Consider the following 17,446-nt stretch of genomic DNA (forward strand, 5'->3'; position numbering starts at 1 on the left):
CAAGTTAGTCTGGTTTTGCCATTAAAGGTATGGAGATCGTGCTTGAAATTTGACTGCAAGGGACTAGAGGCTCAAGCTTCTAACTCCATTTCTTGGTACAGAGCAGCCAAAAGGAATTTTACGACTGTGAACCCCCTCTCCCCTTCTCTTTCCTCCTTTTACTCTGACACTTGTTTAGCAGACCAGAATGGTTACATCCAAAGCAGAAGAGCTTCACTCAAATGAATCGACGCAAGATGTTCTCCTTGGAGATCCTTATTGAATATGTACCTGCTATTGCTAAGTAAATCTCCTTTTTCTTAAGCTGCAAGTGTCTCATTTCATTCCAATACTGAACATAAACTATGAGGGGTATGGCCTGAGTTTGGCCCGAGCCCACAATACAAGAAAAACACTTTGAATACTGAAGTGAGTTATTTTTAGTTCACTCTTTTGTGGTCAAGAGGCAAAGTCATATTTTCCATATGATTTTTAATCTTTGGGAAAGGAATTTTTTTTCTTTTGGGTTCATAGACTATTTTGCTCTGTATCTAATTCATTTAAGAGAGAAATATCATATGACAACCATGTACTTTCAGATTCATAAGATACACATGCTGGCATTATTAGGCCTACACAAAAATTGTGGTTAACACAATATTGCACAACTATGCAAAGACTATATTTGTAATTTAGGTAACATTAGAGAATGAACCAGGGGTGGGGAACCTGCAGCCTCAAGGCCATATGTAACCCTGTAGGTCCTCAAGTATGACTCTTTGACTGAATTCAAACTTCACAGAACAAATTCCTTTCATAAAAGGATTTGTTCTGTAGAACTTGGACTCAGTCAAAAAGCTGCACCCAGGGACTTAGAAAACTACATGTGGGCTGAAGGCCACAGATTCTCCACCCCTGAATACCATAATATTGAGACACAATATTACTCAAATTACTCAATAATGACATTTTTAATGATGATGCCAACGATCATGATGTTAGCCAAAATCAGCATGGCACTTTAAGGCTTACAAAGCTCATCATCCCATCATCTTATCCAATGAAATATAATTATTTTAAAATGTATTCTAGAAAAAAGAAAAAGGTCATTTGATTTTTACATTCCTAGTCTCTATTATCCCTAAAACTGAAATGCAGTCAAGAAATTGGAAAGAAACTTGGATCATGAAAACAAATTTCAAAAGAAACAAAATATTTTGAGATAAGCCAAAGACACAACTGTATCCCTAGAACTTAGCCACAAGGCTCAGCAAAGACTTCACTGATTAAGAAACTGATATATCTGTACCCATGTCAGAGTCTTCCTACCTAACCAAAATGTTTGGTTTTATAAAATTCTACCATGTTAATTTAAGATGATTTATTATAAAATGTAATCATTGATGTCTGTTTGTGATTAACAGATCATAGGCTCGTGGATTTAGAGGTGAAAAGAAATCTAGCGGTCATTAGTCGAATCTCATTGTTTTACAGACTGGAAAGCAGAGGCCTAGAGAGACGAAGTGACTTGTCCAAAGTCACATAGTTGTTAAGTAGGATAGTGAAGATTTGAACCTAGGCCCTTTGATTCAAAATACAATATTCTTTCCAGAAAAACAAACAGTTTCTTTTCTTTTTTTTCTGAAAGGAAAAGAACTGCTTTTGCTTGGCATTACAAAAAAAAAAAACACATTAATTGTGAGAATTTAACTAAAGTTGATATATTAACAAACTTCTTCAGTGACTAAACTAAAAACAGAGAGGAGTGCAATCAAAATTATAGAAAGGAACTTCAGAAACAAAGATTCAAAAACTACCAAAATCATTGAACCATCGAGGTGCCATTTTCTCCTCATAGGTTACACAAGTATTCATTTTTTAAGAGCAAAGTCTTCCTTCTGATCCTGTTTGCTCATATCTGTTAAAACTTAAGTTGCCCAAAACTCTTTCCAAGGGAAGATTTACAAGGACAAATTAAGAGGACTGGCAGATGTTCCTTGATTCCTTCACTTAGAGGGAAGGGCATTTGGAAATGGCGTTGGCACCAAATGACATTTGGAATAATGGCCTGCGATTCTGTTGGCACTTTTAGTGTTAAGCAAGTGATCTGCAAAGTAAAGTGGATTCACAGTTAGAGTCAGCGCCAGTGCACAGGTCGCCCATAAAAATAGAAGATTTCATTATTCTTCAGGCTCCCTAGAGGGAGCAAGGTCTCTAGCATCATTACCAGGACTAAATCTGACTTTTCTACCTCCCCTAATTTCCTCCTAGTAATTATAGGTCAAGCACTCTTTTGTAAATTATAAAACCTTTGTTCTTATCAAAAATGAATAGCTGAGGAAAAAATTATAAAAAGAGTCCTAGGAAAAAAATTTCAATTAGAAAACCAAGCTAATTTGGTATGACCAAAGACTGTCAGGCATACTGACAGTGCTCTATTATGCAGTCATTTGGGCTCTTTCAAATTAGTTATGTTAATGTCCTGTGAGTGAATGTAACACTTGGATGGGACAAGATTTCTGCAATTAATTTCTGCAGTCAGTGGAGAGACAAGCAAATTTATTTTCCCCCTCTCTGGGAATTGGTGGTGGAGGGTGTGAGGTAGAGAAAGTGCATTTAGGAACAGAGTACAAGCTAAACACAAGCCCTAAATAAAGCCGAAACAATGGGAGCCAATGCCTCCTCATTCATTCAATTGACAATGTTTTGCAGCTTAAACCTGTTTTATTAATTATGTTTGACATTTCCTTAATTAGTTTCATTTACACCAAATCAATCCCTACTGCTGTATGGCACCATTTATCATTTTGAAAAATTTGCATACTGAGTGCTGACTTTTTCTACTTAATTATACATTAAAAGTGTCAAGCGTGCTTGCTGGCTGGCATTATCTGCGGCAGAAAGGTTTGTGGCTGGACTGTGATGGTATTAATCATTAAGAGCCCCCAAGTGCTGCTGGGTAATATCTGGGGACTAGAGAGGCTCTCATTTTAACGCTAGAGAGCAGAAGTGCTTTTGTAAAATGACCCAAAGCAAAAACAAAATAAATGACCTAAAACATCCGGTCTACTGTAATGCTCTGCTCTTTCAATAAAAATATGCTTTGGAGAGAATGTTTACTGTTAACCATTGACTTCCTGCAGATGCAAACACTATTCACAGAGGCCATACACAGAGCCTTGGTGATCTTTGCTTGAACTTGAAAACGAGACATTTCAGTTAAGGAAAAGCTAATCACAAACATACATATACACACACATACCTATACATATCTCTATATATCCATATGTACACTACATATTCATGTGAAGATATAAAACATGTATTTGTGTGTATGCATAATGCATATATTTTATATATGTACATATCTTGCAGCTTACCTATAATTCAATGATTTACTTTTAAAATGACACCACATGGCATTACTTTATGAGGTGAGTTATCTGTTGTCATCTCCACTGAAAATTTTCAAACAGCCTTTTGTTTTGTTTTTTTAATCAGGGCAAAAACTCTATATAGTTGAAAATCTAGCAATATCATGGAACACCTCTTCTGTTTATTTTTTGCCCTCTTAGACAAACATCATGGAGTTCTCAATGACAAAAGAATTGCATTTCTACACATACATCTTCATATTCCTAGTACTTATGTCAGCAGCAGAAACGAAAAAGTTAAAAAAAATCTGTTTTTGAGATTACATAGCAACTACGACTTCCTTGAAGTTAGAACCCAAACTAAGTGTGTTTAATATTCAAATTCATTTCCAAATGCTTGCCCATTAACATAATATATGCCACTCTTGCAAGCCTGGTCAGAGAAATCTGTAACTAAATAATTTTCAAGTTTCCTTCATATCAGATGCATTATATGCAGTGTGAAATTATTTCCCCCACTCTGTCCCTTAGCTGCACAGCCGAAAGGCAACAGACAATATCCTGGATATTGCTGTAAATGCTACATTCCCTAAGATATCCTATGAGTATACAAGCCTATAATTGCGAATTTTAAGTGAGCATTTAATTGTATAGCTTGTATATAATTGTAAAGCTACTCAAAACTTGGAAAAGAAGAAACATGGTGCAAACACATCTTTAATGATACAAACAATTGTTGTTAAGGTTATTGATTCTTTTTTTGAATGGAAATAACCCCATGCCCAAAAATAATATTTCAACATATCAAAGATCCCTGACTTCCATTATATGAGTACTCCATTAACTCCTTAGTAGATTAAATTCATGAGTTATGATAGATAAAAAGAAATTCACCACCCAATGACCAACCATAAATATGTGTACTCAACTTCTCAAGTGCATTTCATCAATTTAGATGCTTCCTTCACGGGTGCAGATCTCAATTCATCCATGCCTGTCCACCCTGTATGAAGGCCATCTTGTCCCCATCCTCTCAGAAGCTTGTCCCAAGTAGTCCACCCAACATCCTGGAAATCTCCCTCACTTCCTCCTACCATAGTGAGCATACCAATGGAATCCCTGAATCATCTGATAATTCTACTTCATTCCCATGACTTTTTTTTCAATTAGGCATTTCTTTGATGACATCTTTTACTCCAGTTTTTCTGGAGTTCTTTATTAGTTAAGGACTTCAGCTTTCTTATAAATCCAACCTGTATCTCATCATTGACCTCCGAGTGGTAATTCATTTTAATTCCTCAGAGACCATAGTGTTCCACCCCTCCCAGCTGTGTAACATGGTGAGGAATGGATTAGTAGATTAACATATTAATAATACTATTAATAATAATTAATAGATTAACCCTAAAAAGATAAAACTTTCAGACAAAATTTTGGGGTCGTTAAAGAGTTCTAAAGCCATCCTTCTATTCATGTTTTTGGTCTGAGTTATGCCCAAACCAAAAATAATAGCTCTTTTAAATACAAAAACCTGGAAAACAGAGTTAATTTGAAGAGAATTCACTTCACTTTTAGGAAGCAACAAAAAAATGGATTATATGGTAAATATATGAATTATGAAGTTTCTTCTTTATCTTGCTTCCTTAAAATCATCTCTCCTTTTGTATTCATTCTTCCCATAGACCTGATCCTCAATTCTAACTGTAGTTTTCCAAAACCCCTCAAAATAGTTTCCATAGTTTTGTTCATCAGGGAAGGTGAATTGACACATTCGTTTGATATTTCAAGAATCCTTTCAGGTGAAACTACAATTCTAAGCCAAAAGACCCAATAGCAGTCACAGAACTGTGAAACATGAATTCTAACATGGCAGCAGTTGCATGAGAGAGGGAAGAGAAGGCCATATGATTTGCTTATTGTTTCAGCTGTTACAACAGATTCAAAGCTAGAGAAAGGGCATTTTGGGGTTGAACCATTCCAGAAAGATCAGGAAAATATAGGAAAAGCCTCTGTGATAACATTCTTTACATTATACCAACATATTCATTTTCATTGACATTTAAAAAGCCATGAGTTGAATATAAAGTCAGCATTGTGATCAGGCACCCTTACTCACTGGAGGGATACACTGAAAATTGTTCTCCTGAACATGATGACGTTACTAAGATTTTTACCAGTCTGCAAACCAGCCACTTTGAGCCAACAGGTTTGCAGGTTGATGAATAACACTTGCCCTCTAATTACAAAGGATAATGTGATACTATTAGCTATGAAGGGCCTTACCACAACCAATTTGTCTGATGATTTGAGTTTTCTCATACAGTAGCAACTGAATCCTTTTGTCAACTGAGAACCTACTTTGCCTTCTTCTTTGGACCAACCTTTGAACTCTTCTCTGTCTTTTCCTCTCCCTCTCCCCCCACCACCCCCAATTCCCATGTGAATACAGAGTTCTCATATCAAATCCTCTTTGGTTCAGTTTCAATGCATTCTGCCCTACTTTCACTGCAACAATGAGACAGTATATAAAGTAAATCATAAAGTGCCTCACAAATATTATTGTTGGTGTTACTATTAGGTCCTAATAGGAACAGGAGCCTTACTAGTACTAATACTAAATATAAATTGGGGAGTACAGAGAGAAGGTGAGCGATCTACAAAATACAGTCTGCCTAAGACCTTTGGAACACTGTATAGTCTTTTCACAGTTAAGTCGCAAAAGTGACAATCCACAGAGAGGAAAACCAAGAGTAGACTGTATTTTTTTTAAAGTATGCATATAGCTATACTCTGACAGATCGTTTCTTTGAGGTCTCATTGTGGTGCAGAAGCAGGACATTACTTTGCCTCTGATAGAAAGGTGGCATGATGCATTGAAAAGAAAACTTAATTTTGGAGTCATGAATGCTAGTTGCAAATAGTGATGCACCAACTTTCTTCCTGTGCTACCTTGGGCAAGTAACTTAATTCCATTGGTCTCAGTTTTCCCATTTGCAAAATGGGGAGGGTAGAAGAGGAATGGTGGAGATAAATTAGAATATCAGAAAGGTCATTTCCAGCTATAAAGCTTATTATAAACTATCTTCTGCAAAATGGAGAAAATAATATTTATATTAGCTACCAATAATAGTGTGAGGAAAATACCTTGAAAACAATAAAGATCTATGAATATAATGGTATTTATTAGCAAGTTCGAAAGGCTTCAAGTGCAGGCCTGGGAACATGACTGCATATGCAAGTACCATCTAGTTAAATGTGGAGAGGTTTGTCACCAATGAGCGATGCATTATTTTGTCATGACTATTCATAAAATGAATTTTTGTTTTAAATAGCATATACTCCATAATCTAGATGGTGCACTAGATAGGGTGCCCAGAATGAGGAAGAGCTGAGTTCAAATTTAGGCTCAGACACTTGATCCTAGGCAAGTCACTTGAACCTGTTTGCCTGTTTCCTTACCTGTAAAATGAGCTGGAAAAGGAGCAAACCACTCCAATATCTTTGCCAAAAAACAAACAAAAAATGGGGTCACAAGGAGTCAGACATGACTGAAAACAACCGAATAAATGCTCCATAACTAACCTTGCATATTTCTAAAAAAAGATGACATAAACAAAGTTAAAAATCTGACAAATCAGTAACAAGATTTACTCAAAATGCTTATTTAACTTGTGATGTCCAATGTTCAAGGTACTTGAAATCTCAACAGAAAATCAGAGCACTGCAGTCTTGGCACTAGATTTCACTGTATTTTTTTTTCAAGAAAAAACATGCAAAGTGTGAATTGAAATTCTAATATCACACACTGGAATAAACATATGTATGTGTAATCCAAGTGAACATGATATTATTATATTGACATATACCTATACAACTTCATTTCTTTTACTTTATATAACTTTAGATGCACATGGTCTCTCAAAAGTATACATACATGTGTATATACAAACATACACATACATATAGATATGTGTATTATGTAAATGCATATGTATATATACATATATGTATTTTGATATAATATATATATTGCATTGTGCATGTGTATATATCTTCAAAAGGCCACATATCGTCCATGCATATGTGCATGTATATACATGTGAGCATGTATGTATATATAAAAGTATAATTTTATATATCATTATACGTGCATATATTAATGCACACACATATGTATAACTAGATATAGATATAGATACCTTTCCAAGAAGGATGTGGTCTATACACGCATACAGAGTGCAACACATAAATATATATATATTACATAAATAGATATGTATGTCTTTCTGAGATGCATATATTTATACACACATACAACTAAGAAATTCTTACCATTGTTCAATGTTTTATATCTATAGAATATATAGAGAGAGAGACATACACTGCTCAGAAACTCTCTACATTGTTAAAAAAAATTAGCAAAACTCATTTACTTGGTACTAGCAGAATTCATTAACCTTTGCCTTCTTTTAAGAAATCAGAAACTATTCTTAAATAGACATTGGCAATAAAAGCCAATGGCAAATCAGAACTTTTAAATGAAAATGGTTAGATGAGTTTTTTAAGAGTTAAAAAAAGATTGGAAAATTTTTAAAGTGAGAAATATAATTTTGCTTAGGGTCCAAAAGCATCCCAAGAGGAATTCACAGGCTTTCTTGGAAAGTTCTCTTTTAAAATAAGAAAAAAAAAAAGGAATTTCAACCCAAAAAGTAATTTTTTTCATGTTAATCCTATAAATCTAACATCTGTGGGAGAATCCTTTCAGTAATATTACTAATATGAGAAGAGCACTGGAGTGCTCTGACACTTACTAACCAAATGATCTTGGGCAAAAACTCTTTGAATCTCAGTTTCCTCATTTGTAAAATGAAGTGATTGGATTAGATAACTTCTAAGGTCCCTTCCAGCTCAATATTCTATGAAATATCTTTCCTGCATATCTCATAATGCTTTGTTATAGGATCATCAAGTTAGGCCTAGAAAGGACTTTAGGTCTCATTTATCTGTAGGCCTATTTTCCATCTGCATTCAGTTTTTGTGAAAGTAATCTACACACAACTCAAGAGCATCCTCAGTGAGGGTAAGTAATAGGCAGATTTTCACAAACAATATTCTTCGGTAGACCACATCTTTACCACTGCCTAACTGACCAAAAAAATGAAGAAAATATTGAATCCCAGAGTGAGTTTTCTTTTTCTTTTTCTTTTTTTTAGAGGATTTGACCTAATTACAAAAAAAAAAATGTTGCTTTCAAGTCTTTTTCAGGATTTTGTCCATTCATTCAAATCATTCCATATTCTTTGAGAGGCATATATAACCTAGTTGGACAATTTCTAAGTTGTCAGAAGAACCATAAAATAAGGAACATAAGGAGTTCACCACTGTGGTAGAGGAAAATCAGAGTCCAAATTGAAGAGAGATTTTCTATGATTAGTACGGTCCTTTAGATGTTTTTGTTTGAGGAAGACACCACTGGGTTTGCATCAACCCCTGACCATTGTAGAATCTCCTAAAAGAAATCAAAATCACTCAAAATAAGTTTCCCTAACCATTCACACAGGCAAATAAGGAAGCTGGAGATAGGACAGAAGTCAGTCACTAAGGCTTAGTTAAGTACCTACTATGTGCCAAGCAGTGTGCAAAGTTCTGAAGAAATAAAAAGAGGTAACAGAGTCCTTGCTCTCAAGGAGCTAACAATTAAATAAACATTGTCTCCTCAATTCATGACCTCAGGTCGATTTTCTACTAACTATGTGGGCAGTACAGGGGCTGCAGCCCCAGATACAATAGTAGGGGAGTGCCAGTTCTCCAGATTGCCCACTTCAGGTGGTTGCAGCAATAAATGGGGGCGAGGAGGATGAGGAAATGAGGAAACAAGGTAAAAAGAAGGCTAACCAGAATTTTATATACAGAAATGGTTCTATCTCTGGCGAATATCTATGATATTTCACTTTTCTGGTTCCAAGGAGTTCTACGACACAGACTGGCTACATGGGAAGCCAAAGATAGAATCAGAAAGTACATCTTTCTTATATTTCCCTCAGGCTGCAGAAATCTGGCATCTATAGGAACTAGAGTGTTACCAGACACAACAACAACAAAAACAACAAAACATTCCATTTAGTCCAAGAAGAGAATTATCTATAATAATGCAATTTTGGAACACGAAAACGTTTTCTTTACAGTTTAGGGATGTAAGCTAAACATAGTGGAAAACAAACTTCGTGTTAGCTAGAAAAAATAATAATTAGCATATGTGTTCTTTTTATGTGGAAATGGCTTTACTACTATCAAGGATTCTAATATTAGGGGTAATGACCTTTATTAATATAGCAAAATATATACACATATATTTTCTAGCAAGCAAAAATAATTTATTTGCATTCACAAAAGAATGGCTCTTGCAATTGCAAAATGCCTAAATAGTAAAAATGCACACACATACACAATCAAAAGTGGCGTAACAAATAATTTAGACCTTCATCACTTCTCACCTATGTTATGGTGACAGTCTTCTAATTGTTCTGCCTGCCTTGAGGTTATGTGATGTCACAGTTTTCTTGTGCCAGGCTGACTGACTGCACCATCCTATCTGTAAATCTGATTCCAAGGTGGTCGCCATGACTCAAACTCCACATCCAGTGGGGATTGCTGCTGGCACCTGAAACTGAGAAGGACAAAAAGTAAGAAGAGAAAGAAAAACCAGGCCCATTTCTGTGAGCTGGAGTAAAAGAGGAAGCAGGGGAAGAAAGTCCTTCGCAGAGACTGGGGAATATATTGTGGCAGTCAGAAGAGAGTTAAGGATACATTACTCCCTGTCAGACATTCTAATTCTACCAAATCAACTTATTTAATGTTTTCCATACACTATATTCCATAGTCCATCTTCTGTATCTGCACCTTTGTACATCTTACATCCTGACCCCCATATCTGGAGCAAGAAAACTGCTCGACTGATGTCCAGCTTCCTTCTTGACCAAGTTCAAGTGACTCCTCTACAATTAATCAGTCAACCAAGTGTAACTTGAGTTTGTCTGGGCATCCCCAGGTCACTAAACATTGTGGTACCCTGAGGGGCCTTTGGAGCATGTCCAGATTGCTTAACATGGAGACCTCCATTCCCTCTTTTGTGGGTGTGACCTCCTTTGGTTGGCTGTCTACATCTTTAAAACTGGTGAGGCTGAATCAGTTGTTCTCTTTCTGCCATGCATTCATTCACTCATGGCAGGGAATCATGAACTGAAACACTTAAAGGAGAAGAATTTCTGTCTCCTGTTGCCTCTTTTACCACAGCCAAAAATAAATGAGCCTGGAGATATTTTTTTTCTCTTCTGTTTGGTTTGTCTCTCTAAGTTTCAGGTGTGTGTGTGTGTTCATCCTTCATTGCCGAAGAAGACCATGCCATCACAGAAATAATGACATGACTTGCACTTGACTTTGTTTTGAGTGAGGGAGGGCTGTGCAGGTCACCAGCCTCACTTCTCCTCCAGAGCCATCTGAATCCAGTGACCAGATATTCATCAGGATGACTGGAGATGACCCAGGGTGAGGCAACTGGGGCTAAGTGACTTGCCCCGAGGTCACATAGCTAGTGAGTGTCAAGTGTCTGAGGTGAGATTTGATAATTCAGGTCCTCCTGACTCCTGCACTGGTTCTCTATCCACTGTACTACCTAGTTGCCCCTAAGCTGTGTCTATAAGCACCTGAAAACACTGGAATGAGAGTTCAAGACACGGCAACAACCTTGGAACCAAGATTGCCTGTGGGATGGTACAGCCAGCCTTGCATGGCCAAGAACTAGAAAACTGAGAAATCATGAAACCTTAAGGCAGGTAGACCTATTAGGAAGCTGTTGCAATAATGTATGTGAGGATTAACGTGAGACTGAACTAAGATGGTAACTAAGTGAGTTGCTGAATGTAAGAGATGTTGTAAAGGTAGAAACAGAAAGATACAGCAAGTGGTTGGATATGTTGGGTGAGGGAAAGTTAGCAGTAAAAAAAAAATCATGCTATCTATGAAGTTGGGAGACTGATGTCTTTAACAGAATAAGAAAACTTTTGCAACACTCACAGTTAAGGGCCAAAATATGGATGATGAGCCAGTAAATGAGAATGAGAAAAGGTAGCCAGATAGGTAGGTGGCAAACCAGAAGAGAGTTGTATCCCAAAGAGAGACAGGAACAGAGAAAGCCAGAGACAAAGAGTGGGACATGACATGAAGGGATTCTGAAATAAAGAGACTGGGGGAAGAGGGAGTTCCTTTGAATGGTCTCAATCTTCAAAGTAACTCAAAAAGTAAGCTGAGAGAGATGGAAGAGGAGGTGTGGGAGGCTTGAGCAGTGGAGGTTTGGAATAACTTCTGTGGGACATGATGTTAGGGGATGAATTGGGGAGGAATAGGGTGACTTGCTGTAATGAGGGACCAGGTAATTTGTAATTTCAAAATTTGTGAAGCACTCAGTCAGCATTGCTGCAAGTCTTTTCTACAGCCATGTTCTGTGGCTACTGAGTAAGAGCAAAAGATATAGTTAATAGGAGAACTGGCTGAGGTTTAAGATGAGAATAGGCCAGAAGGACAAGGGATTCCAAAGCAGAGGAGAGTGTATAGTGCTTAGCAAAGTGCCTGACACATAGTAGGCACTATATATAAATGCTTATTCCCTTCTCCTTCCTTGAAAGAAGGTATAGTCAGATGGGAGATTGCCAGTTTTTAATTATTGAAGTGAAATACTTTAGAATAATGATGAGCTCTAATGTGTGGCTAAGAAGTAAGGGAACAATTTACAATCTGGAATTGCTTAAAGATAGCTTCCTCATTGGAAGTTCCTTGACACTGACAAAATCACAGATGATGAATAGATAAAGATATGGTTATTTATTATAACTCAAACACTCATATATGTTCTATATGTGTATATAAATATGGATATAAAGATAAGTGTATGTAAAACATTTGCCATGTAGCAGAGTGAATCAGAGCATGGTATGGTCCTATAAAAATAGCATCAGGACTATTAAAGTTCATAATGAATACAGACAATAAAAAAGGGCTTTTTTAAAAAGCTACGGAATGTTAGCTCTTTGAAAGCAAAAGGAAAAATTACTTTTCTGATCTATGGATGGAGGGAAAGTTCATCACCAAACAAAGCTAATTATTATCACAGAAGATAAAATGAACAGTTTTAATTGCATAAAATTAACAATGTTTTTCACAAACAAAACCAATGCTACTAAAATGAGAAGAGATGCAGGTAAATGGGTAAAAAAATCTTTGCAAAAAGTTTTTCTGAGAAGTGTTTTATTTCTAACCCTTATAAAGACCAGATTTATAAATGGCTCATTTGTAAGAACAAGCCATTTCCCAATTAATAAATGGATAAATTATATGAAGAGGCAGTTTTATAAGGAACTAACCCATGCAAATATACATGGGGAAAAATGCAGAGGCAGCTAGGTGGCACAGTGAATAGAGCACAGGACTTGGAATCAGAAAGACTCATTTTCATGAGTTCAAATCTGGCCTCAGACACTTACTAGATGTATGATCCTAGGCAAGTCACATACCTATTTGCCTCATCTGTTTGCTCCTCATCTGTTAAATAACCTCTGGAGAAGGCAATAGCAAACCACTCTAGTATCCTTGCCAAGAAAACCCCAAAAAGAAGTCAAAAAAATGACAAAACAATAACAAGAAGGAAAAAATGCTCCAAATCATTAATAACTAGAGAAATGCAAATTAAAGCAACTGAGTTCCTCACACTCAACAGATTGGTACTGACAAAAAAAAATGGAAAATGACAAATGCTGGAGGGGCTTTGGGAATACAAGCACATTAATTCTCTACTGGTAACATTGTGAATTGGTCTTGCCATTCTGGAAAACAAAAATTAATGAATTTTACACAACCTTTAACCCAGTATTATTGCTGCTAGACTTATACTATAGAAATCCAAGAAGCAGGAAAAAATGATGCCTATGTACAAAAATATTTTAGCAGCAATTTTGTAGGTGGCAGTGGATTGTAAACTGAAGAAGTACTCACCAATTTGGAAATGACTAAATAAATTATGTCATGCAGATGAAATGCAGCTGAGCTTACTGAGCTGTAAGAAATGATGAAGGGAATGGTTTCAGAAAAACCTGGGAAGATTTGTATGAACTGATGCACAGTGAAGTTGAAAAAGCCAAGAGAACTCTATGTAATAAGAACTTTACAATGTTTACAGACAACTTTGTTAGACTTAAGAAATCTGATGATGATCTGGGTAGTAGGTGGGATTACACACACACGCACACACAGAGAGAGACAGAGAGCACAGAGTGAATTAAATAGGATGGGATCATATCTTTAAAAAACGAAATTAAGCGGTGAGAGAGAAATATATCGGGAGGAGAAAGGGAGAAATGGAATGGGGCAAATAATCTCTCATAAAAGAGGCAAGCAAAAGACTTTTTGGTGGAGGGAAAAAGAAGGGAGATGAGAGGAAAACATGAAATCTACTCTCATCCCATTCCACTAAAGGAAGGAATAAAATGCACACTCATTTTGGTATGAAAACCTATCTTACAATACAGGAAAGTGGGGAAGAAGGGGATAAGCAGGGTAGGGGGAATAATAGAAGGGAGGGCAGCGGGAGGAGAGAGCAATTTGAAGTCAACACTCTTGGGGAGGGACAAGATCAAAAGAGAGAATAGAAGCAATAGGGGGCAGGATAGGATGGAGGGATATATAGCTAGTCTTACACAACACGACTATTATGGAAGTCATTTGCAAAACTACACAGATATGGCCTATATTGAATTGCTTGCCTTCCAAAGGGAATGGGTGGGGAGGGAGGGATGAAGAGAAGTTGGAACTCAAAGTTTTAGGAACAACTGTCATGTACTGTTCTTGCTACTAGGAAATAAGAAATACAGGTAAAGGGGTATAGAAAATTATCTGGCCCTACAGGACAAAAGAGAAGATGGGGACAAGGGAAGGGAGGGATGATAGAAGAGAGGGCAGACTGGTGATAGGGGCAATTAGAATGCTTGGTGTTTTGGGGTGGGGGGAGGGGACAAATAGAGAGAAAAATTTGGAACCCAAAATTTTGTGAAAATGAACGTTAAAAAGTTAAATAAATTAATTTTTAAAAAAAAAGAAATCTGATGATGCATGCTACCCACCTTCTGACAGATAATAAACTTGGAGTGCAAAATGAGACACATACTTTTTGGACACAAACTTCTGCAAGAGAGTGGAGCCATGAACTCCAAACCCTCCATTTAAGGAGGGACTTCAGCTCAGACATCTCGTCACTTCTCACCTAGCTGTACTACTTTGGGATTTCTCTGACTTCTCCATCATGCCCTCATCTCTTTTGCATTTTGCATATTTCACTGACACAGTTTTGTAGCATTCCAGGGTTCAGGAATAATCATTTAATATGGAATAATTCTCTTCATAGCAGTCTATTTGCTTACATTTGTCGTGAGTGCTGCAAGGTGATGACCAAGAAACCTACATAATTAACTCTTTCTTCTCTATAAGGGGAACCTGGGACATTTAGTTACAACTTCTTTATTTCTTTTGGTTGTATTTGCAAAAAGAATATAAATATGGATGGAATTTAGTGTCTCCAGTTCATCCTCAACAGCTCATTGAACAATTCAGTTCAGCCATCCATCATTTTGTGTGATGTGCAAGGAGAGATACAAGGTTTGGAGAATGCATAGTTCCTTAACTCATATAGTGATATAGTTTTGTAGTGAAGGACAAGGGTGATTAAAAAAACTTTTTTAAGATCACACAGATATTTTAAGATTTGTTACTATTCATTCATTTCAGTCATTTCCGACTCTTTGGGACATCTTTTTGGGTTTCCTTGACAAAGATACTGGAGCAGCTTGGCATTACCTTATCTAACTCATTATAAAGATGAGGAACTAAGGCAAACAGGGTTAAGTGTCACTTGCCCAGGATCACACAGCTAGTAAGTATCAGAGGCCTGATTTGAACTCAGGAAGATGAATCTTCTTGACTCCAAGCCTGGCTATCAAGACATAACTGAATACTTATTAAAAAGTCAGACTACTATGTGTTTAAGAATACCTTCTGGACCACCTTATATGACTCCAGAATTGCCACCAAAACAGAAAATGGCCCATAGGCAGTGTGGTATAGCAGAAATAAAACTGGATTTGCAGTTAAAAGAACTAGTTCACGCCTTCTTTCTCTAGTCTGTACTACCAAGAGCAAGTCACTTTTACTCTCCAGATCTAAGTTTCCTCATCTATTAGAATAAGAGATTTGTCCCTTCAAAATATAAAACTAGAATCCTGTGATCTACTGTGTTAAAAACATGCTTAAAATTAAGCCTTGTTTTAGATGAACTGCAAAATATAGGTCTCTTGACTATTGCTTTTAAAAAATAAATATAGTTGCTTTTGGTCATTTATTTTACCTATGAGAATGTATGATAGAAAGCTAATGGGGTTAGAGAGATGTGTATAAGTAGTCTTTTTGCCATTATATAAAAAATTCACTTGAAAAATATTTTCAAGTTCCACACAATAGCCCAGAGTCATGGCATTTTGTTGGCCAGAATTACTATTCATAATTCATTAGAGCCAGGTTCAATTTCTTTTGTTTGTGTTTACCTAGTGCTTCCCTTGTAATAGCCACTTACTCTAATTAATTGGACTATGAAAGTCCAACATATATCCCAAGAAGGAATATAAAGGCAATAGTTATTCACAATTGAGACCTAGCCATTCTGCCACCACTGACAAGGAAAATAAGAGATGAATGCTTTAAAAGTTGGCTGCATCTGCTCTATTAAGGGGGAAATGGAGAGAGGTCATAGCAGAAGGGAAACTTGCCAACTGATTTGCTGATAGTAGCAGATTTCAAGTGCCTACTCTCTAGATTTTGGACTTTCCTGGAGATCAAGAACATGAGATCTCCCTATTGGTTTTTTTTTTAAGATTCTATTCCTTTGGGAGAAAAAAATATATAGTAACCACTGATTTATTTTGGAAAAGGGAAGATGTCAGGAAATAATTCAGCTGTCTTACTCTATTATATTCTTGAAATTTTCTGCATTTTTAGAGAAGAAAAGTAAAACATTGATTAGCATGAATACTTTGAATTATCATTGGATATTTTGAACTAAGTTTAAGCAATGTTTGTAACAATGAAATCCTGGGAAGCAGGGGAATTTTGGAAAATTCCTTGGAATTTAATCTAACAGAATCTCATTTCTCCTTAACTCTTTACAGAGATCAATTCACACATATGCATGTTCATATACACACCTGTGCCCAACTTTTGCCCATTCTGGCTTCATGTTTGTCATAAATAATCATAGTCACTCAAAATGTTTTCAGCATGAAGAATTGATTTATCCAATATTTGGTCCATTACCTTCCCAAGTCTTTTCCTATTGATCCCTGGCAGTACAAATAAAAAGAAAGCAATTTCAAATTCTCAAAATTATGACCATCTATGCATATTTCCACTTCAGATCTCTAAGCCTCCATCACCAACAAAATGCAAGGTGTGATTAAGAGTCAAATCATCCGATAGGCGTGAGAAGCAGGTAAATTCATAAGCCGTTTTGTCCTCCCAGGCGATGCCCACAGTTGCCTGTGGAATACTTTACCCAGGCTCCTTCCCGTACATAGGCTGTGTTTCTGTCGTAATCATTCTTTTCATAGCACAATTTGTGGGACTCCATGAAATGTAGTGATTGGGAGTGCAGCCTATACTCAAATGAAGTGATATTGAATTTCTATTATGCATGTGCCTTGGAACCCTCACAGCTCTCCATAAAGATTTTATGCGCACAGCAGATTTGTTGTGACTTAGATAGTTTCAGACAATTTTAGATTTGAATGGACATGGCAGCATCTGACAGTAAAAGAAATATCAGGAGAAAGAAACATGTAGAACCAAATGATATATTAAGCTACCTCCTGAACAAAGCAGGCAGAGTGTTGTAAACAAATGCTGGAAGTATATCCTTGAAGGAAGGACTTCTCATGGGTGCTAATCTTTTTTTCTGTTTAATATACATGTAGGCGAATGGAAATTGTCAAGTCCTTTTATCC

General features: G+C 36.5%; 1 long non-coding RNA gene across 4 annotated transcripts in view; it reads right to left on the minus strand.

Moving 5' to 3' along the window:
* The window catches only part of LOC140501953 (uncharacterized), a 48,700-nt gene that overhangs the window by 11,137 nt on the left and 20,117 nt on the right, over nt 1-17,446 (minus strand). For all 4 annotated transcript variants that reach the window (XR_011966449.1, XR_011966448.1, XR_011966447.1 and 1 more), the window contains 2 exons: nt 16,652-16,786; nt 9,848-10,020 (listed from right to left, as the gene is read on the minus strand). This is a non-coding gene — a long non-coding RNA (uncharacterized lncRNA). The remainder of the gene's footprint in view (nt 1-9,847; nt 10,021-16,651; nt 16,787-17,446) is intronic.

The sequence above is a fragment of the Notamacropus eugenii genome, chromosome 4 (assembly GCF_028372415.1).
Source record: "Notamacropus eugenii isolate mMacEug1 chromosome 4, mMacEug1.pri_v2, whole genome shotgun sequence".
Classification (NCBI taxonomy): domain Eukaryota; kingdom Metazoa; phylum Chordata; class Mammalia; order Diprotodontia; family Macropodidae; genus Notamacropus; species Notamacropus eugenii.